The sequence below is a fragment of the Chaetodon auriga genome, chromosome 7 (genome assembly GCF_051107435.1).
Source record: "Chaetodon auriga isolate fChaAug3 chromosome 7, fChaAug3.hap1, whole genome shotgun sequence".
Lineage (NCBI taxonomy): Eukaryota > Metazoa > Chordata > Actinopteri > Chaetodontiformes > Chaetodontidae > Chaetodon > Chaetodon auriga.
The window spans coordinates 26,936,955-26,960,279 of NC_135080.1; positions in this window are offsets into that span (position 1 = coordinate 26,936,955).

Here is a 23,325-nt window from a genome sequence, read left to right on the forward strand (position 1 = left end):
CTTACAAGATCAAATCCACACAAATTCTGAAGCTAGAGAGAAGTAGCAATATCATATTAAACCAGCACTGAATTGTTGTGGTTATCCGGAGTGAGCATTTATCAGACACACAAGAAGATTTCTTGACAATCAAGGAAAAGGGGTCGCAGTGACTGAAGAATATGTCATCATTCCATACATGGATGTGTCAGGAAATGAATCTACATAGACACATGTCAACAATTGTCCTAAATCCTGTTACTTTCACCTAAGAAATAATACCAAAATAAATCAGCTTCATCTTTTCCTGACTTAGAAAGACCTATTCATGCCTTTGTCTTTTTGCACCTGGAGTATTGCAACACGCTGTTTACATGCCTTAGTCAATCCTAAGTGGCTCAGCTTCAGCTAGTGCAGAATGCTGCTGCTTGTATTCTGACTACAAATACAAGCTTGGTCCCGTATCACCCAAATTCTGGTCTCCCTTCATTGGCTGCCAACTACATTCTGTATTGATTTTAAGATTATTTTAACAATTCTTAAGGCTCAACATGGTGTGGCTCCCAGTTATATTGTGAAGCTATTGACTCCCAGTGCTCATAACCTAAGATTCTCTAACCTACCCTTGTCAGTTATCCCCAGGTCAAGGCTGATGACTAAAGCTGACCAGGGTATTGCTACAAGCCTGTTACAAGAATTACTTTAAGAGCCAGAAGGATAGAATGATCTTGGTAGTCAATGGAATAATAAATTGGTATTAGGACTGCACAACACATGATATTTGACAGCTGGGAGCATAAATACATAGTGTAAGTATAAGTTGCAAGTCTCATTTTCAAGACACAACAGACAAAGTTTCAGAATGATGAATAGATCCTATTATAAGGTGCTATTATGCACCAGTGAGGCATTTGGGCCTCTCTGAAGCAATGAATGTGTTTCTCTTATATTTGATTCTAATGCAGATTACCATCACTGATATAATCGGCATTTGGAGTATCCCAGCTATATTTTACAAATGTAAACATCATTTTCTGGTTTCAGATACCTGGATAAATCCTTATTCCAGTTTTGAGAAATCTTGATAGGCTAGCTGGAATACTCTGATAGAAACCAGGACATTGTCAAGTAAACAAGATCCTCTATCGCTGACTTGATTTAAATAAGCTAAGAGAATGGCAACCAAAAGTCAAGACAAAACAATATGAAATAAATAAATTCCTTTTCCTGTTATTGTCTGAACCGTGATGTTTTGTGAAGAAACTCAAAATCCTTTTTATAATGAAACAAAACAGACATTTCTTTTATTTTGCTTATTTCCTGGAGTGGAGTGGAGTGGAGTATCTTACAAAAGAAAAAAGTATTAAGTATAAAGTATTTGTTTCAGGGTACTAAATGAACAGTGCATATTTGACACTGGGGATAAGATACAGTCCACTATCATAACCATGTATCAGCCTGCATCAGAGAGGCTCCACAAGAAGGGTGAGACTTGTTCTTTTGGGTTAGAGCTGTGTTGAACTGAGTTCTCATGTTGGCCAGTGGAGCAATTGAGTGGAAAATTGGAATCTGATTACATATGATAAATGATACAGCGATATGAAAGAGTGAGAGCGAAAAGACTGAATTCTTACCTTAAAACTAAACATGTCCTCATATAACAGTAAATCAATCGATGGTATAGCATTTTGTGTTGCTATAAAAGGTGTACACATTTGAACTGTGACAATTTAGCCAAAGTAACTGATAATTCACTAAACCTCTAACAGCAATTGTCCAATCATAGCGCAGTCACTGTAACTAGGCACAGCAGACTTGTCAGGTTCTGGATTTCCCCAAACATTAAAGCAGTGTACATACATTATATGTTGAGCTTCTTGTCTTATTCATTTGCTAATCTATCAGTTTCTAACCTCAAATCAGTCGACCTTATCTTCTCAGAAGTTCACTCAGTCTAAATCCTTGACCTCATGATGTTTTCTATCGAGGTCAAGGAAGAGTGTTTAGGATAAGACATAGGACATTTTTACAACATTTTTTTTTGTTGTTGTTGACTATTCAACTGGATCCACTGGTGTCTAAAAACTATATTGACCGGAAAGAGGCAGAGGAGAAAATGACAAAAAAAAAAAAAAAAAAAAAAAAAAAGCTGGGGCAGTGCAGGCAGGGCATCAAGGCCACTGTGGCCACAGGGCATATTATTTTTTAAGGGACACATGGCCAAAGTGAAGGGACACAGTGGCCATGGCCCTCATGGCCCCCCATGAAATTCCTGACCTGATATATGCTAATGTCAGCTGCAAATGTTCCATGTCCAGATACTTTCTACAACACAGCTTTACTTCCAGAGCCAATGAGCATACTGTATCATTAACTACCTACATTAGTTTGTGGGGCTGAATGTTAGATTAAAATAAGGGTCTGATCTTACATTTTTTCCTTATCATACTTTTATAAGCTTCTAGAACAAACTATACAAGAACAACACTTTTTTTTTTTTATTTCCACATCTTCTATATGAATTATTAACATGGTGAGAATGCTGACTTTATGTCTGGGTTTTTAAGAATCATCTCATCTATGTAGCAATTTATAGACAAGTCAGCTTGAAACAATAAAAAGTCAGCTGGAGGCATAGCTAATGGTAACTTAATTTGCCACCTAGTTACAGCAGATAATGACAAACTGCTATTGTCTAACACTGAATTGAGGGATCCGTTGTTTCAGAAATTACAGAAGATTTTGATGGTAAACATGTCATCATTATAATCATAACTGCATATGCACCCTATGAGAACAGAAAGCTTAACAGGTGTAGCAACAGCAACCCAGGGAGGTTGGTGCTTTATGAGTGATCAGTTGTAAAATTGTGAAATCATTTTCATTTTCAGAGGTGGATCATTTCTTCTTATTTGTACCTATCTTAAAAAACACAATTATGCAATGCTATATTTACTATACTTTATAAAATTGATGTCTTCATTGTATTAACACTTTTAACTGTAATCTATGGTTTTCTATGGAGGGTTTAATCAATTAGAAATTATTCTTGCATAAGATGTGCGAATTCCAATGTGACGAGTAATCTGATGACTAAAAACCTACGTGTCCATCGCAAAACCTCTATTTATAAATACTGCTACTATTAAGAGGTCATTACACAAATGATGCACACTGTGTTTTATCTCTAACACTGCATAATTATTATGTTGGCTTGAATTCCTGTCAAAGGAAAAAAAAATAGAAGGCAGCGCAATGGAAATGAAGTGCTTTAATTAGTCTTTTACAGAGATTAGCCATACAACGACCTACTCATCAACATGTTTGCTCTCCAGAAGCAGCTAAATCTGCATAAAAGACAGGAAACACTAATGGATCGTACATGACTATAGACAGTGGCCTTCTGGGGATTAATGCAGAATTGTTGAATGTGTTACTGTGCTGAATGATGACATGTGAAGTTACATCTAGTCTGTGAGCTTCCTCTTGGAAATTGACATACTTGTGGTCATTGTTGTATCTCCTGCCCTGCTTTGACTCAGCGAACATAATTTGACAGTCTTGCATCAGCAGCCCTCTCTCAGCGCAGTGTTTTACATCTATTGGTTTTGAGTCATCTCACTGCTGCACCTCTAGCTACCAAAAACCCAATGAAGCCCTTTCAGTGGCTCATCTCAGCTCTGGGTTTTTAACCTTAGCAACCAAAGTTCTCCACATCACTCCAGTGTGTGTCCAGTCTTGCAGCTGCTGTGCACTCCACTGTGAGATGACTCACTATCTCAAAGCGGACAAAGAAACAGCGTTGAATCTCCTTAACATATTTGCTGTGATTTACGCACCTTTGCCTCTCGGCAGAGAAGCTATTTATAGATTGAACTGTGTATGTAAAGGCAAGTCATGCACAGGCATTACTCATGCCATTGAAGGCCCAGTCTGCAATCTTTGTGACCACATACATGTGAGGTCTATTCACATACAAACAATAACTGAGTGCTTCAATAAGAGATCAAATATCATGTATTGGATACATTCCCCTACTAATGATAAATCAATCTGTTTTAATCGTCATTACAAACATTGCTGTAAACAAATGTTTAATAGCTGAGGTAAATAAATGGTCAGTAGCATATGTTTCCTATATTAAGTTTACTTTTACTTTTTACTGCAACTGCACAAGCCATTTTTGAATGATATGATATACATCACAATGACATTTTCATGAAAGCTTCTTCAAATAATAGACCACATAGGTGGGTCTCAATGAAAGCAAAAGGAAAGTCAGTTTGTTGGACTTTGAGATCAAGAATTGACATCAGTAATTTTAATGCCTTCTTCTTGATATGTGATGTCACCAGCGGCTTTAGTGACAAAATGTGTGTTACAAAGGGATGAATGAAGGATGTCTCATTTAATGAGAAGGCTCATCTGTGAAAATAAGCAGTTTAGGATGATAGAATAGCTTGATTTTTATGTAAGAGACATTTTGCTAATGCAGTTTAATGGGCATTTACATATCATCATCTTTTGCAATCAAATATGATCAGATTTCCCTTTTGATTCAAAAACAAAACCCTTCATGTCTGTTCTTCTACATAATGCTGAATCACAAGCTGCTACTGTAACAGTGGGGCCAAGGGACAGCTGGTCGGTCTGTCCTGTCATGGTTCCTAGGGGATGCATCCCAATGTTTTCAGTGACCTCTGTCTTAACGTACCACAATCGGACCACATTTTCCACATGTATGTAGACACATTACAGTTTATGGGGAATAGTACATGTATGCTTCTCAGATGATTAAAGAAATGACTACAATGAGATTCATTTAAATAAATATCTGATTATGATCCTGAAAACATGCTTTATTAAGTTACTGCTAATGCTTATGCATTGTTCCCTACTGTGGCAGCTCCACACTTAAAATGACATGGTTTAATATTTCAACAATCAGTTTTCATTTGGTCAGTGGCATAGAGTTCCTTCACCAAAATTGAATTGGTGAATGTGAAAAGTTGCTGCAGATGCAATTGAAAGTGATCCTGGCTCTTCAACTGAAATGAACTGAATGTCACCATTTTAAATGGTGGTGTAACTTGGCCTTAATTAATCAGCAGCATTTTAGAACAAGCATTACACATCATAGTGACAGATATACCTTCAGATCTGAGTAGAGTGACTTTATTGGATTTGGTGTTTAGCACTTCTTCTGCCTCCTCATAACAGCATCACTATAAGGCTCATCTGGACCTTTGCTCTAGCACTGGGGCTTATTTGTCTAAATAAGCAATAGTGTTGTGGCTGTTCCTATTAGATATGCAGTCAGACTGAATGCATTTCCCCTCAGAGCGGATAGATTGCCCCAGCGGCACCTCCTGAAGTTATTCTGGTAGTGCAGACCTGTCTGCTAGGACAGGGGAATTAGAGAAAAAACCCTAATCAAGGTTTTATTTTCCACTATGTGCTCTGGGTGTAAATAGTAGCCACATTGCAACTTTAATCTTGTTCTTCCTCAATAGGTATGGTGGTCTTGTTATATAGAATACTTGGCTTATATGCGACAGCAGACTATCGTAAATGTATGTTAATCACATGTAAACATATTAATACTTGATGATCAAACCACTTTTGACCTGCAATAAGATGCAATAAGTTATTTTAATAAATGGGCTTATTAAGTATGCCACAGGATGCATCAACTGCATGCTTCCTGCTGATCAGTCCAGCCTTGCTACTGCTTAGTGAAGAGAGGTCATGTAATTTTCCTCTCTCTGTGCCACGACCAGGTGTGACCAACTGTAGCAAAGTTACCTGTGAGCTAGCACTGGAATCGGGGTCTGTGTCCTGTCATGTGCCTGTGTGCCTTTGTGTTGCAGCTCAGCCTCTGACTGATCTCAGAACTAAACAGAAACTCCATTTTCCTCCAGTGTCTCTCTTTTTTCCTCTTGTCTCTGTAAGTGAATGAAGCACTTTCATAGACACACTTTCACAGAGGACGGGTGTAGCCTCAATTTGCGGCACCCCAGTTGAAATTGTGTCTAATTGCAATATCACAGACCTGCACAGACAGAGCTCCCCCACAGTTCTAGATGCTTTATTTACAGCATGGTAATATAAGAATAAGTCACCAGTTCTAGACAGTTTATTAAGGTGTTCTAAAAACATGATCCACGCCTACAGAAAAATCGCTATTGTTTTTTCTGTTTCTTTGTCGAATGACATTTAATTGAACGAATGTAGGCCAAAGATGCTACATACATGAACAGCAAAATCACTGTTTGTATTAAAAATCTAAGTAAAAAAGTTTGTCCAGATATAACAGTGAAAGAACAAAAACTATGCAGCCATATCATTACAAGGCCTGTTGATAAAATTCATGATTTCATGCAGAAGCTAGCCAGCTATCCCAAGTTATAGCCGATTCCCCGGGCATTACAAAGGAAAGGATGACATCATACATAGAAGGTGGCTAGCTAATAACTTTAAGTTAACCACTGTGCGAGTTTGTCAAAATGTTAACACTAAAACTCAAACTAGCTGCCATGTTGTTCAGTATAACCACCACTGTTGAAAGGCTGAGTTAATTCTAACCCTTTCTCTACATGGGTATAATGTAGTCACTGACTGTCATTTAAACTCACGGAAGTGTACGTCTAAAATTCTGGATCTTGTACTACTGCATCAGCAGGGTGATGTTTCTCTCTAATTGTACTAACTCACATCTTTCCATTGACTTTGTGTGCAATCAGCCACCACTAAAATCCATGTTTCATTCAATCTGAAGCAGTAAGAGCCTACCACACTCATTGCATCATGCCCAGTTTAAGCTGGGGGAACATGTGCGCTGCCAGATTTTTGATATTTGTATTCTTATTTTTTTATTCTATGTTAAATGCTATTTTATTACTCCTATTTTTTGTTGTTGTAGTTATATTTTGGGTTAAATATATTTCTTATCGGTCCGTCGTGGTGAAGAAGGAGCTGAGCCGAAAGGTGAAGCTCTCGATTTACCGGTCAATCTACGTTCCTACCCTCACCTATGGTCATGAACTTTGGGTCATGACCGAAAGAACGAGGTCCCGGATACAAGCGGCTGAAATGAGTTTCCTCCGCAGGGTGGCGGGGCACTCCCTTAGAGATAGGGTGAGGAGCTCTGTCACCCGGGAGGAGTTCAGAGTAGAGTCGCTGCTCCTCCACATCGAGAGGAGTCAGCTGAGGTGGCTCGGGCATCTCTACCGGATGCCCCCTGGACGCCTCCCTAGGGAGGTGTTCCAGGCATGCCCCACCGGGAGGAGGCCCCGGGGAAGACCCAGGACACGCTGGAGTGACTATGTTGCTCGGCTGGCCTGGGAACGCCTCGGGGTCCCCCCGGATGAGCTGGAGGAAGTGTCCGGGGAGAGGGAAGTTTGGGCGTCCCTGCTCAGACTGCTGCCCCCGCGACCCTGCCCCGGATAAGCGGGTGGAAATGGATGGATGGATGGATGGATGGATGGATATATTTCTTATATTCAATATATTTTTTGTACCAGTTAAAGTTAGCAGCCCTCAATCTGGCTGTTTAGCGTAGCAGAATCTTGGCAGTTAACACTACCCCAGATTATAATTAGCAAAACACTATAGTCAACTGGATATCTCCAGGTCAAGATGCAGGGAAGAATCTCAGCATAACACAAACAGCCTTGTCCTTAGTCAGGAGGTTGACAATGCAAGAAATAGGTTATCTCGGGTAAGTTTTACAGGCTTTGTGATTGGGAAATGTATTTAGATTTAATTGAAAAATGTGTTCCTTCTTTCATGTAAATACCCCAATGACAGTTAGCAATAACATAATAATAATAATAATAATAATAATAATAATAATAATAATAATAATAATAATAATAATAATTGAGCAGTGCTATGTGATGTCAGTTCAGTTCCATCTGTACTCATGCCTATGCATTGTGTTGAAATACAGCTATTACCAGGTTCCTTTCATCTGAGGCTTTATTATTTATGTTGTCAAATTCAATTTGCATTGAAGATAGTCATTTTATGTGAATTTATGCCCCTTAAAAAATTTGGGGTGAAGCAGACAAGATTGAGCTCTTCTCAAGAAAAGTGGAAGCAGTGTAAAAGTGATGAATATGGAAGTGTTAAGAGATGAATTGAAGAAGATTATCATTTCTGTATAGCTTTTCATTTTCATCAATGGTTTTCAGCACAGGATTCATCCCATTGACTGCGATGAATGTCTGTACAAGATTTTATGGTAATCCATCCAATCTGGATTGGTATGAACAAATATCACAATTAAAAACAAAGTCTAGTTTGTCCATGTGCAAGAAGGATACTGAAGCACTTACCTATTGTTGCCATTTGTGCTTCAATACAAAGGGAACCTGCACTATGTAATTGCAAACAAAACAAAACAATACAAATCAATATCTTTTAAAGATATGTATTATTATTATTATTATTATTATTATCATTATTATTAATGTTATTATTATTGTTATTATTGTTGTTGTTATTATTATTATTATTATTATTATTATTATTATTATTATTATTATTATTATATTGTTTACCAACGTATCATATCGTTAGCTTTTTGAATGATGTCAACAAATATACAGTATATCTGTCATTATGGGTTGGCTAAATGATCACAGGTGTGTGACAGCCTTTGTAGTAATATGAACAAATTTATAGCAGAGATGGTTCAGAAACTAGACGGTGCACTTAAGAGCAATTTCCTGTATCTGCGTCATGTGGGTGTTGCTACTGACCCACCCCTTTAGGAGACATGTGGCAGGTCCTGAATCTCTTCACTTCAATGGGAGAAGTGAACTTGTGCACAGATTATGACCAACTCATTTGCTGCATAGTCCCCAAAGTAAATATTGGACCAATTTGTGAGATGTCTTCCAACCATTCTGACACTAAAAAATGCATCTTGAACAGGAAGACAAGTTGTCTGACTGTGTAGCACCCTGCTATTTTTGTTTTGTTTTTTTTGTTTTTTTTTTTGTTTGTTTTTTTTTTTGGTATGTATTACAGTTAACAAATATACAGTATCACTAGTGTGTAATAACCTTTGTATTGATATAGAGAAACTTATAGGTTGGTAAGCTACTGAATAGCAATTGAACCTCTCAGGTCCTTTTCTTCTGTGGTATAATGGCTCAGGTACTTTGGTACTTTGTGATTTGGGCAGCACCTAAGACGGTTATTATTTGTTTTATTTTCTTTGGATCACAATCTTTTTGGCCGAAATTACTCATGTTTGATAGTGATTTGTTTCATGTGGTGATCGTAAAGGGTATAGTTGGTTCAGTATGATGCATGGGAGTTTGTTTAAGCTAACAATTGCATTATCTATAAATAAGTTAACTTGGCCTCTCTGCACCTTGGTCAGCATCATATCCCCAAATTTATTAGTTACTGTAGCCACATGCTAATTTAGCTTTTTAGTAGACCCTCACTAACTCACCTCCAATGCGAAGGAATCATCAGAGGTAGAGGTATACCATGTCAATCCTGTAACAAAATTAAAATTGAGTGGGTGGCCACTGATAAAAAATGTAATTGTCCTGAAAGGGTACACAAATTTGCACAGCAGCAACTCAATATCAAGAAACCTTGCACACAAAAACTAATACAGACTCACTGGAAGGATTGCATAATTGCCTAGATAATAACACCATACCATGACGACAATAACAGCAGATTTGATGAGTTTTTGGATAAATGCCTCAACTGGGTGAAATATTGCTCTCAGGTTCTAGCTGAATCTATTGTCATTGAAATTAATATTGACTGCTGCAGTTTCCCTCTGAATTACCAAAAAGGCTGTTGTGACAGATATAGGTACAGCAATGAGTCACAAGCAAGTTACTGTGGTTCCAGGCTGTAATCAATGACAATCCTCATAAATTCACAACAATGGAGAGAGGGGCCTTGAAAATAAAATTTAATTAAAATACAGCCATTTCAAATAATTTCTAATATGACAGTAACCATGATTATAAGCATATGCAACACTGTTGCAAAGTGATTGCAACAGAGTGGGGACACTATTCAAATTAATGATGTATTAAAAAGGCACTTAAAAAGGTAAAGGGGTAAAGCTGTGTTAGATAGTAACATGCCTGCATAGTTTAACTTATATTAGTTATATGGCCTCAAATTAGTTCCCTAATTATGTTTTACATTAATGATATGTCTGCTCAATAAAGCAAGGCCAAAGCAAAGCCAAGTTGAACTATCTTTAACTAAATGTCAGCCAATGTTTGACCAGCCAGAAGGTTGGCTAAAAAGACACATTCACATATCATTCTTTGTTGGATTTATACTAATGGATGAAGTTCTATGTTGTGGCAGTCCTGTTACTGATGTTTGAGCTGCAGACGTGTAACACTGTTCTCTTCTTACTACAGTCAACATAATCCTTGAATCCAGATTTTATTATTTTTGGACGAGCTCCTTCCTTGATATCTTATTGGCATAACTGGTTACGTGGCCCAGAATCAGTCCCTCTTTTACAAGCCAAGTCGAACATATATTAAACTAAATGTTAGCTAATGTTTGTTCAGCCAATAGGTTAGTGAAAAAGCACGCTTTACATACCTTTCGTTGTGAGCTTTGTAGTAAATAGTCTGCATTTATATAATGTTTTTCTTGCCTGCTGACCACTCAAAGCCTTTACATAACATGCTACATGCACTGGTGGCACAGCACCAGCCATTGGGTGCAATTTGGGGTTCAGTATTTTGCCCAATGACACTTCAACATGCAGAGGAGCTGGGGATCAAACTACTGACTTTCTGATCAGTGAATGACCTGCTCCACCTCCTGAGCCGTGACAGATGAAATTGGATATTGTGGTGGTCCTGTCACTGACTTCTGAGCTGCAAATCTTGCATACCACTGTTCTCTTCATACCACTGCCACTGACAACATATATCCTTGAATCCAAATTTTTATTATTTTTGGACTGGCCCCTTCTGTGTTTGCTGCCTTGTGCATTGTACTCTGCAGTTCTGTTGTTTCTTGGTGGGTTGTTGCTCAACCCCTCTAGAAATCACCCAATAATGTTTAAAAAATAAAATGTAACTTCTCAGTTTGTAGAAAGACGTAAATATTTAGTCATCCATCTCATCTTGGAAGTTTTTTATCTGTGTTAGTCAAGCAAGTCTGAAGACCTCAAATTTCCAACTCAAGTATGACATGAGTTAAGTGATGTTACTCGAGTCTCCCACCTGGCAATGAATGTTCTAATCGAAAGATTGCCACAAAATTCAGCAACGATATCCATGTCATCCATAATATCAACGATAAAATCAATATGATATCAACAGGAAACTGATCTACTAATCTTTCATACAGCACCTCCATAACACTAAACTTTCCTCTTCAGAATGTGACACATTTCTGTGAATATTCATGCATCTTAGACGATGATTCCAAACATTTTGTTGAAACTGCTGATCATTTAGAGACATATGTTCCATGTATACAAAAAAAGATCTAAATCTGCTTATTGAGAGTCAATGCGGATTTCTTTCTTCATTCTTTAACCGTAAGCCAGTTATTATTACTGTAACCATCATGACAAAGGTCCCCTGATTTAACTGAAGCCACAACGTGTCCTTAAGCTTAACTAAGTAGTTATTTAATACAAACCCATGATCTGTCCCTAAACCTAACCAAGTTGTGTGCCTAACTGTAACCAAACTTTCACCATATGTTGTCACATAATAAAACTGATTTATTTTTCAACATTGATGCCAACAGTTTTGGAAGGCACAAATAAATGTTGTACTGCTGCCAGATGGATACAACTAGAAAATGTGTTGTTGTGAGGACAGTTGTAAACAGCCTATTCTGTTGTGAATTTTAGAGGACTTCCTCTTCCACAGTTGTTTAGTCCTTTGAGAGCATGATGAGCAAGTTGCTGACCCCATGACCTCATGGACTTTACTCTAGCACCTCCCTCAGGACAAATTTTAAATGTTCAGCCCCACTACAGGTAAGGCTCTTATAATATCAGAATCATTTATTCTTTGTTCTGTCCAACACTTTGCCATTGCCGTGTGTTATTAGCATTGCAGCCCCTACTAAGGACACAAGGGGTACTTTATATCTTCCATCTGCTGTTTCATTTTTCATTGTTATCCTACTACAGGATATTGTTGCAAGTAGCAATACCATACTAAAAACTAGGGATGAGCGAGTACACCACTATCTGTATCTGTATCTGTATCTGTTCAACCATCTAAATTATCTGTATCCGTATCTGTACTCGGAGTGGGCAGGGCCTAATTGAAATGGGTGGGGCTTAAATCGGAACATTATTTTAAGTCTGAAATTGATATACAATAAAAATATTAATATAGGCTACTTTGTGTGTTCAGCTTTATGTGTGTAAGTGTGTAAGTGGTCTGTAAGACTGTTTATTTTTTAATGATCTGTGTAAACTTGGTGATTCATGCAGACATCCAGTGATGGCAAACAGGGAAATAACATGTCAGCCTTGTTCACTGCATTCTTCTCAAAAGCACCGCGTTCAGTATGAGCAAAGTTTTCCAACTGACTTTATATCACCAGCCAAACTAAGAGCAAGCAGACGGTAAACAAAAAAAAATGTCAAATGCACCACGTACATTACGAAACAAGTCGTGAGAACAGAGCAGAGAGTACTCGTCAAAAATGCTTTATCCGTACCGGATACTCGTCTGAAACGAGTATCCGGCTTAACCCTACTAAAAATACTGTATACTCTATAAATACACTATTTAAAAGTGAATTTATTCTCTATTACAACTAAAAGGCCTGCAATCAATGAATCATTTTTGTAATACAATGATAATATTATGTTAGTTAATGGTTATTGACGATGTATTACTGCGCAGTGTAAAAAATACGATCCAGGAAGTCCACTATGAGAAACAAATCCTTGAGTTTGACTGCTCATCAGATGCAAAAACACTGCACAGCATTTTAAAATATGATGTTGCATTGCTTTTTAGCAAACATTGAGACAGGTTCAACCTTTTTTCGTAGATGACCCAGTATTTCTTCACTGAAGTCCTTAACAACCTTGTCGCATCCACCCAGTAGTCTTGTTGAAATGATGAGGGGCTGTGTTTTTTCACACAGGGCTGATGCCAGTGTGAACACCACTGTACTGTGTAAACTGCACTGTAACTTTTCAGATATGTCAAATGGAGTTGATTTTACCTACTAGGCTACTTCCTACTCTCCTACATAGCAGACGCTTCTCCTGCTTGCTCCCTGCCTTGCTTACATTCTTTTGCTGATATCCTTGTTTTTTTCTGCCAAACGTTTTAGAAAGTGGATCCTGGATACTTATAAATGACAGACACAGAAGGAAGAAGAAACAGAAGGCTACCACCATATTTTTTATTAGTTTTATGATTTCTCAGTACTGTGCGAGTGTGACCTCCAAATAGCGCAAGCCTTTTTGCTGGGAACCTGGGATCAGGACAGAGAGAATATGGCAAAATCTACTAGCTGCGCACAACTGACTGAGAGAACTGCACAGGTTGAAAAGAAGAGTGACATGCTGTAATCAAGTAGCAGCCTCTATACATGCTGCTGAAAACAGACAGACCTCTACACATGGGATTACCTCAACTGTGGAGAATTCTGGCACAGATTTGGCTGACACACTGCCCTGGACATGTCTGAACGCTACTGGATCAGCTGTTGACGCTGCCAAACTAGCTTTCCTTAATGACACTTCTTATTGGCACAGCACCAGTCTCAGACCGAGAGCACCCACTCCAGCCAGGGCTTGGTCTGACGTCATCCACCACAAAGGCAAATCCAGCAAGAAATTATATAAGAGGGCACCAGCACACACCCAACCACTTGAACTCTCATTGCAAAATAGGTACAAACCACTGACTCTAAATAACAAAAGGTGTGATAATACTAACTATGTTGAGGCTACAGGAGCTAAACACACCACTAACAGTGAGGCTGGCCGAAACCCAAGAAGCAATCCAACGCCCCTCATCCCCCTCTTCATCACATTTCCAGGGACTCAGCCTCCACAGCAATCACCAGTCAAGGAGTTGGTTACAACTGCCACACTGAAGCTCAGTCAAATTGGTGAACTATTAAACAACAGTAACCACAGACATCATCATTCAGGTGTCTATCAGAAATGAGACAAACGCCATGCCACTTCCTGAAACATAGTGGTGATCTTAAACAGCCAGTGGCATGGTCAAACACACTGTAGCAATCACAGACCACCTGGTACCTCTCACAGTAATGTTAAATTTGTGAATGTTCAGCCACAGTCGGTATCCTTTCTTATCACAGAATCCCTACATCTGAAATTAGCTCTTTTTAATGTCAGATCATTGGCTAGCAAATCCTTTTTCGTTAATGATCTGATAAGTGAAAATAACTTGCATTTTATGTTTTTAGTTGAGCTCAGCAGAATTATCATTGCTCATCATTACATTGTTTCAACTACCAAGATATTCATCACTGTTTTTGTCGGAATTCTCAGAGCTGATCACATTCAGTATAACTAAATATGACAGATTAATCCTGAATGGAGACTTGAATATCCATATCAATGAAAAGAATGATTCCAAAGATATGGAGCTTGTGAATTTGCTGGACAGCTTTGAACTTTGAACTCATCAACATGGTAACATTCTGGACTTGGTAATAACAACAGGGTTAAACATGGACAGTGTTTCAGTATTAGAATCACCAATTTCTGACCATCACTGTGTGTTTTTTGGTGCCAAACTAATCGTAGGACTAAAAGGGAATTTCTAGTTCAAAGACAATTCTTTGATGGCAAAGCTGAAGAAGGTTTGTAATATTATGAGGTCATTTGAGTCACACAGCTATGACTTCTCTTTAGATCACATGACTGACCATTTCAATAATACCATGTAATCTGCTTTAAATGCTGTTGCTCAACTGTAGGATAAAAGGAGGTTGACGTGTAATCATGGGAAAATTCATCTACATTAAATTAGCTAAGCTCTGCAAAACTGTCAGTGAGTCCAACTCTTCCACCTCATGTGTTGACCCTGTACCTACAGCATTTTTAAAGCGGATGATTGACAGGTGTTTGTTTCATGTCCTGAAGATTATGAATACATCTCTGCAAACAGGCATCTTCCCCAATACCGTTAAAACAGCTCTTGTTAAACCATTACTATAGAAACCCAACCAAGATAGTAACGCATTCACTAACTATAGGCCAATTTCCAGTCTTCCATTCACCAGTAAGATACTGGAAAAGATAGTTTCATAACAAATGAACACCTTTCTTAAAGAAATAACTTTCAATCAGGCTTTAGAACAAACCACAGCACTGAAACTGCTCTGACAAAAATAACCAGACTGAATTCTGATGAATATAAGGTCTCAGTTCTTGTTATCTCTTAGATCTAAGTGCAGCATTTGATACAGTTGACCATGATATCTTAATCAATCATGACATCTGTTTTAGGGTTGTACAAGGGACCTGCCATGGTCCATTACTATTCTCATTATACATGCTGCCACTTGGCAACATCATTAGAGAGCACAATGTATGTTTCCATAGTTATGCAGATGACACACAACTGTATATCTCTGCCAAACCAAATGATGCTGTAGCTATAGACTGCATTACAGACTGTCTTTTGGCAATAAATAAACGGGTGAGCAACAATTTCTTGAAGTTAAGTGAGGACAAAACCAAAACCCTACTTGTCAGTCCGAAAACAAAAAAAAAGAAATCCTGTTGAATGATCCGGGGAAATTAACTCCCTGGATTAAATCTGAGGTTACAAGTCTTGGTGTTATCTTGGACTGAAATCTAAGATTCAAGTCTCACATCAACAAGCTGATGAAAACTTGCTTTTTCCACCTTAGAAATGTAGCTAAAGTAAGGGACTATACTACTACTACTACTACTACAACTACTACTATAACGTATTATTTACCAACCTCTGGAAAAAAAAAAATACTGAAAGACTTGAGCTCATTTAAAACTCTGCAGCTCAGCTATTAACCAGAGCCAAAAGGAGAGAGCACATTAGCCCGGTTTTAGCTGCTCTGCACTGGCTTCCTGTAATATTTAGAATTGATTTTAAGGTCCCCCTCCTTGTTTACAAAGCCCTTAATGGACTAGGACCAAGCTACTTTGCTAACTCCCTCATTTATTATTTGCCTTCAACAACACAGTGATACAGGTTTCCAGCAACAGTCGAAAGAAAATTGGGAATGCAGCCTTTGTCCATAATGCACCAAAGCTGTGGAACACACTACCTACAGATATCAGGGCCCACTCACTGAATATTTTTAAAAGAAAACTAAAAACTTATCTTTTCAGTTATGCAGTCTTTGTAGTCTATTTTTACCTATATTTCATTATAGGTGCAATTCCTGTATGAAAGGTGCTATACAAATTAAGTTTATTATTATTATTATTATTATTGTTATTGTTATTATTATTATTATTATTATTATTATTATTATTATTATTATTATATTACTACCTTATGTTGTTGGTGTGATCTATTTTGACCCATCGTATTATGTAAACTAATTATGTTTGTTTGTAAAATCTTAAACTGAAAAGTAACTATGACTGAAAAAAATACTTTGCTTAGACATGTAAAACTTTAAAGATAAGGCTACATTACATTTTTCTTATTGCCAAAAAAAATCCCATAAAAAGACCAAAACCAATTATATGTTAGCCTGTCCATACATTCTGTCTGTGACTCTCAGCCTCAAGCTTAGTGCAGACAGCTCACAAATAATAGTAATTACAAAAAATAGTAATTTTTGTAATTTTTACAAAAAGGCTCAGTAATTAAATATTATTCAAACAAGAGGAAATAGTGCATATGATATGTTATTTTCAGCTGTAGACATGTTTGCTGTGTCTTCCAACAGTTTTTGGGCTACCATGGGGGACTAGGTGCTGTTACAATATAAAGTACTTATATACAACATATTGGTCTTTGGATATGTAGACATTGCTTGTTAGTAGGATACGGCAATTGCACATGGGATTTGTTGACAGTAAGAATAATGTAATATATCACCAGCCAGTCAGTCAGATTACGATTAACCTAGATCCCATGACTGCAGAACAAACTATCAAATCTAAGAAGCAAAGGAGAATTGAGCATGATAGTCTAGTGCCATTGTTGCTTTTAGACAACATGTGCTGTTGTGAGAGCTTCTACTTTAAGGGGAGAAAGACAATAAGCTTTAAATCCCTCCACTCAGCTGTCAGATCTTCCCTCCATGTCAAGCCACACATGTGTCACCACTGAAAATGTACTGAATTTTGTCTGTGTCAGATGAGAAACCAACAGAATCACACCAGGTACTAGAAACATTTCTATTTGAAGGGAATGCCTTGCTGAACAAAAATTTATGTTTCACGTGACCCTTTCCACATGGAAGGAAAATTACTGTACCTGCAGATTCTTAGTACAATCCTTGTTTGTTTCACACAAATACAATCATGTTGCAGATGTATATTCATTTTACAAGGTCAGCAGTTTGCTTCTCAGGTGCTTCTCTCATAAAACCCTGATTCCAAAAAAGTTGAGACACTGTGTAAAACATAATGCAATCATTTGCAAACAAACTGTGTTTACCAATAGTAATATGAAGTGTTCCTGAGCTCATGTACTAATATCTTTTGCTGCAAAAAGTGGTGGTGAACCTCACCCCACTCTTGCTTGTGAATGCCTTTTGAGGATGCCCCTTCATACTCAATCATGATACTATCACCTGTTACCAATGAGCCTGTTAACCTGTGGAATGCGTGTTTTTGGAGCATTTGACAACTTTCCCAGTCTTTTGTTGGTCCTGTTCCAACTTTAATTTTGAACATTTGTAACGTGTTGCTGCATAAGATTGAATATATTGTCTTTGTACTGTTTGCAATTATGTAAAACAAAATTAGCAAATCACATCATATCACAATCTGTTTCATTTATGTTTAACACATCTGTTCATATAATTTGTATAAAGTCATAAATGGTTTTGACTGTATGGGTTATAACATAGCCATTTGCAAACTGGTGGGATAGCAGCCATGTCATTAGAGAGACTTTGCCTACTAGCTACAGAAGGAGGGATATCGACAGCTGTCTTACCATCCCCCAACAGAGAGTTTAGTATGACATATGCTACAATATTCAGCAAGACTAAAAAACAAATTAAATGGTTTAATATGTGTGCTTTAAGATTTAGAAAACAGACTGTAAAATGTATTAAGCAACATGTCCCGATGTGGTTGATAACCATCCACATAAAAGAATAACCAGGTAGTTGTGAAGAAAGAGGTAGATTTTAAATCTAAAGAAATATGTCTTTATGCCATCATCACAAGAACACACAAATAAAAGGAGTGAAGTGAGCACTCTGAGTTTCTATCCATAAACATCCTCCTGAAGCAAAGGTAATCCTGTTCCCCCTCAGTGAGCCCACATCTATCTGACGAGCAAAGAGCAGCCATTAAAACTGGCAGCAATAGGGGCCACAGAGGGAGAATGAAACAGCTAATCCTCCAGCAATTCATGTACAGGAGAAAATGGTCAAACAGAGTCATTAACACAGCAGAGGCAAAATGGGGAAACTATTCTCCAGGTCAGAGATGTCTCTGTTATCGCCACTGGAACTTTGTATTATCACGGCAACAAAAAGGACAACACCACCCAATGCCTGCACAGTCTACCTGAAGAAAAGCTGTTCATTATTTATGAGGTTTCAGTTATTCATTAGATGTTACTGAGCATGCTCTTGTCCTGTTGGTATGGGAAATCATCATGAATATTTACAAGAGGTGCTTGATATTTAAACATGATTCAAAATGCATTGCCAGTAGTAAATGCCAGGTAAATAGCAGTGGAGTAGGATTCAAGTCTGACGGAGTGCTGTCTTTTTAGCGTGACCTTTTCTCAAATGAAGCTTATGTCACTGGGTTGTTTTTATTGCCAAAGAATCCATTCAGGCAGCCAAATGGCAGAGAAAACTGGCAGTCAGTGACTGTGACATTAACATATGTCATACATCTCAAAACTCTAAATCCATGAAGAATTTAAGGACTGATGCAGGACATTTCCTTGTCAGTAAATTTATTTTTACCACCATCGCTAAAGAATAAAAATGGATTCAATATACAGCAACTCATAAAGCTTGTTATCTTTGTTGTAAACACTTTGAATCTGTGAACTTGGAATGTGAATCTCAAATCTACTCAGGTACCTCCTGTTAATTACTCAATTATTTCAGATAATCTGTATTTCTATTCATTTTATTTTTATTGTTGATTGTTGTTGTTTCTCTGTGTTATCTTGTCATATCTAATACTGTATATGACTAGATGATCCTGGCACTGTGTGGGAAAACTAATATAACTTCTCTTGATGCGGAGAGTGATGGTTTATATATCGTAGTGGAATATAACCAAGTACATTTAGGAACTTTACTGAAGTAAATTTTGATTTCCATTTGATAGTAATTCATACTTATACTCCATATTTCAATAGGAAATGTACTCTACTACATTCAGTTGATCACTACGGTTATTCGTAGCTTATAACACATTCATATTATGAAAGGATGAGGGTTGAGGGATGAAGGGATGAGGGGATGGTGGGGTGAGGGTTGAGGGATGAAGGGTGAAGGGGAGGAGGGAAGAGGGGGTGAGGTCTGAGGAATGATAGGATGAGGGGTGAGGTTAAAGGGGGTGGAAGGGGAAGATGAAAGAGGGAGGGGATGAAAGAATGGAGTGTGAACTCTGGGTCTTGCATGTACAGGGTGCAATGTTACACCGGTGTTGGCTGCTGGTGTGGTGACAAATGGATGTGCAATCACAGTAACAATGACAGTGGATGTAATAATAGTAGTAGTAATCCAGATTCAGCCACTATCCATGGGAACCTGCAAGACGACAAAGCACAGAGACTCTGGACAAGAAGCTAAGTTAGTAACATGCCGTGGTAGGACGTGAAAGTGTGCAGATGGAGAGGGAGAGAAGGACAGAGGAGCTCAGTGTAACTTTGGAGGTCCCCAGACAGTCTAATGCTATAACAGCATAACTAGGGGCTGGTCCAGGGCAAGCCTGAGCCAGCCCTAACTATAAGCTTTATCAAAAAGGAAAGTTTTAAGCCTACTCTTTGTAGAGACAGTGTCTGCCTCCCGGACAAATACTGACAGATGGTTCCACAGGAGAGGTGCTTCATAGCTAAATGTTCCTGTTCTGCTTTTGGAGACTTTAGGAAGCATAAGTCGGCCTGCATTCTGGGAAAGCAGTGTTCGAGTGGGGTAATAAGGTACTATGAGCTCTTTAAGATAATATGGTGCCTGACTGTTTATGGCTTTGTAAGTAAGGAGGAGGATTTTAAATTCTATTCTAAACTTTACAGGGAGCCAGTGTAGAGCAGCTAATATCAGATAAATATGATCTCTCTTCCTTGTTTTTGTCAGAACACGAGCTGCAGTGTTCTGGAGCAACTGGAAAATATTCAGCAACGAATTTGAGCAGCCTGATAGTAAGAAATTGCAATAATCCAACCTGGAAGTTACGCATTCATGGACTAGTTTTTCTGCATTGTTTTGAGACAGGATGTGCCTTGCAATGTTACGTAAGTGAAAAAAGGCAGTCCTTGATATTTGTTTTACATGGGAGTGAAAGGACATGTCCTGATCAAAGATAACACCCAGATTCTTTTCTAGTTAACTGAATGGATTCTTCTGGCTTCATTGATAAATATAGCTGGGTATCATCTGCATAGCAATGAAAATTTATTGAGTGCTTCCTGATAATGTTCCCTAAAGGAAGCATATACAAGGTGAATAGAATTGGTCCAGCAGTTTCTGAGATAAACAAAGGATCTTGGGGTGAACCTCGATTGGATATTCTTAAGCTTACGTAGTCGCGGATGGATTCATATGGAATTAGAAATGAATCTAATTGGAAGAAGTGAATGGGTTGAAGCAAACCAGACTGGTTGGTCTTAGTGCATTTGAGGTGGAAGTCAGACAAGAGGATGGAAATATCAGAGATGGTTGCATGCCAGGATCGTTGGCAGCCTAGGGTAGTGATGGTGAATTCAGAACAGCATAGAAAGCCGAAGAAAGCAATAAGGGTACGGTTTCTAATACCTTATGTATGAATGATGACAGATAACCTGAGCACAGAGTAGCTATGCAGCAAGCCAGAAGGTCGGAGGTGAGAGGCAAATGTTTAGAATTAGAGTGCGGTTCAGTTTTGCGGGCACCTCTGATAGACATGCTGATGTGAGAGTGGGATAAGGTGGGGCAAGGCGCTCTCATTGATAATGCAATGAGGAAGTTTTACCACTGATATAAGCCTGTACGGTGGAAGATTTAATCCTAAGGATCAAATGAGCAAATGTGATTAAGCTAGAGAAGGTTAGGATTTTGAGAAATGGGAAAGGAAGACTGAGGGAGGCTGAAACTAAGGTGAGCTTCCACACAAATGGCATGATGTGGATAATGTGGATGGCAATTGTCTCTTACCATTCATGCCCCCAAAAGAATGGCTGCTATGATGGCTGGATACAGTTCACATATAGTGGAGGAAGGGGAGAGTGTTGCGAATTTGCGAGGCCATTTGGCTGAGAAGCACTTGTCACCATAGTAGCCAACAAATCCGACGGAATGAGCAGATCGATCGTGGAATAGTGCATGGAGAAGTCTGGGCTAGGGATTAGGCTGTTGATGCTCGTGACAGAGCCATGGGGGGATGATAGGCCTATGATGAGTCTCTTTTTTCCTGAATATTTTCTGGTTTCTACACCGATTTTGAATGAGGGGATGGGTGGACTTGAAAAGATGCCTTTCACAAAAGCTTCTTTGACTTCTGTGGCTAGGAGTTCATCAATTGTGTCTGGCTCTGAGATGGCTGATTGCAAGATGTTGCATATGTAAGGGAATCTGGCAAAATCCGCAAACCAGGGTGGAAACCATGGGTCAAGCCTTGTATTAGGTCATAAACGAACTGGCGGACAGGGTGATCCTTTAAGGCGGTGGCTAAGGCTTGAATGTTAATAGGAGTGTTGACGTACTTACACAGGTTATGCTTTGTTGGGTTATGGGGACACGTTGGTCTGGAATGGGCTCCACCATAGAAGAAGCAAGTGTGGAGGAATCAGCAGCTTGAAACATTGCAACCTAGATCAATGAAGTTGTTGCAGACCATCCTCCCACTTTGGACTTGCCTGCCTCTCCTATCTACACCTCTAGGAAGGGGTCCGAGGGCAGTTGGTTTGGTCTGTGGGCTGGTTTGAGGGTGATGGGTGGTGGGGGAGCTGTGGGTGGCAGATTGGGGGAAGCGGTTAGGATTCGTTAGTTTGGGGCTGCAATATGAGGTAGCAGGGTGGTCAGGGTTCATGCTGTGGCTGGGTGTGAAGGTGCACTGCATGAGTCGCAATTTAGGGAGGAACAAGCAGCAAAAATGCTGCGATCTCGCTCTGGGTCAAGAGTTCCCCAGTAGGTTTCTTGATTGTAATGCTGCAGGCACCCGGCTGCTTGGGATGGGAAGAGTGTGTGATACATGTACAAACCATTACCGCGGAATCGCAGGGCTAGATCTTGGATTAGGGACAAAAAATCGTCCAGCTCTGGCCTACGGTCGGGGAAAATGGAACTGACTCTGTCACAGTATAGAGAAAAAGAGAATGCGAATTTGGCTATTGTGAGTTCTCGAACAAGTAGGGGTTGGCTGTTTGAGGTGGAAGGGCCCTAGAGTGATTTGTAGTCCCCTTGGGATATGCAGATTACAAGTTGATACAGTTACCGGCCAGGATATGTTGCCTAAGCGTGGGTGACATGGGTGATGGTCGAACTGATGTGACTGGGCGTATGGGAGGCAGAGAAACTGTTCGGTAGAGGGAGATAAGTGGGGAGGGATCTGCTACTTGCGGAGCTGTGGGAGGTAAAGGTGCACTTAATGAGTGATGTGAAACGCTGAAAACATGGGGGTTATGGGGTTGGGCATTGTGAGGGTGGGGGAAGGGGGGGGCAGGAGGAAATGGAAGGTTTTGGTGAATAAGTCATAGTCGCTATTGGGAGGGTGGATTGAGTGACAGAGCTGGCTGGTAATACAGTATGAGGAGCTGGGGTGGCTGATGAAGATGTAAAAGGAAAGGTTGAAGCAAGAGAAGAAGAAAGAATGCTGGGATGAAGGTATGCATGTGCTCGAGTTGATTGGGAAGATTGTTTGGAAAGGGGGAGATGAGAGAGATTGGAAATGAGGTGAGCTTGAGTGCTGTTTAATACAACCTGGCCATGTGGAGGGGCTGAGGAGGAAGGCTGAGTTTTTTCAGCCGT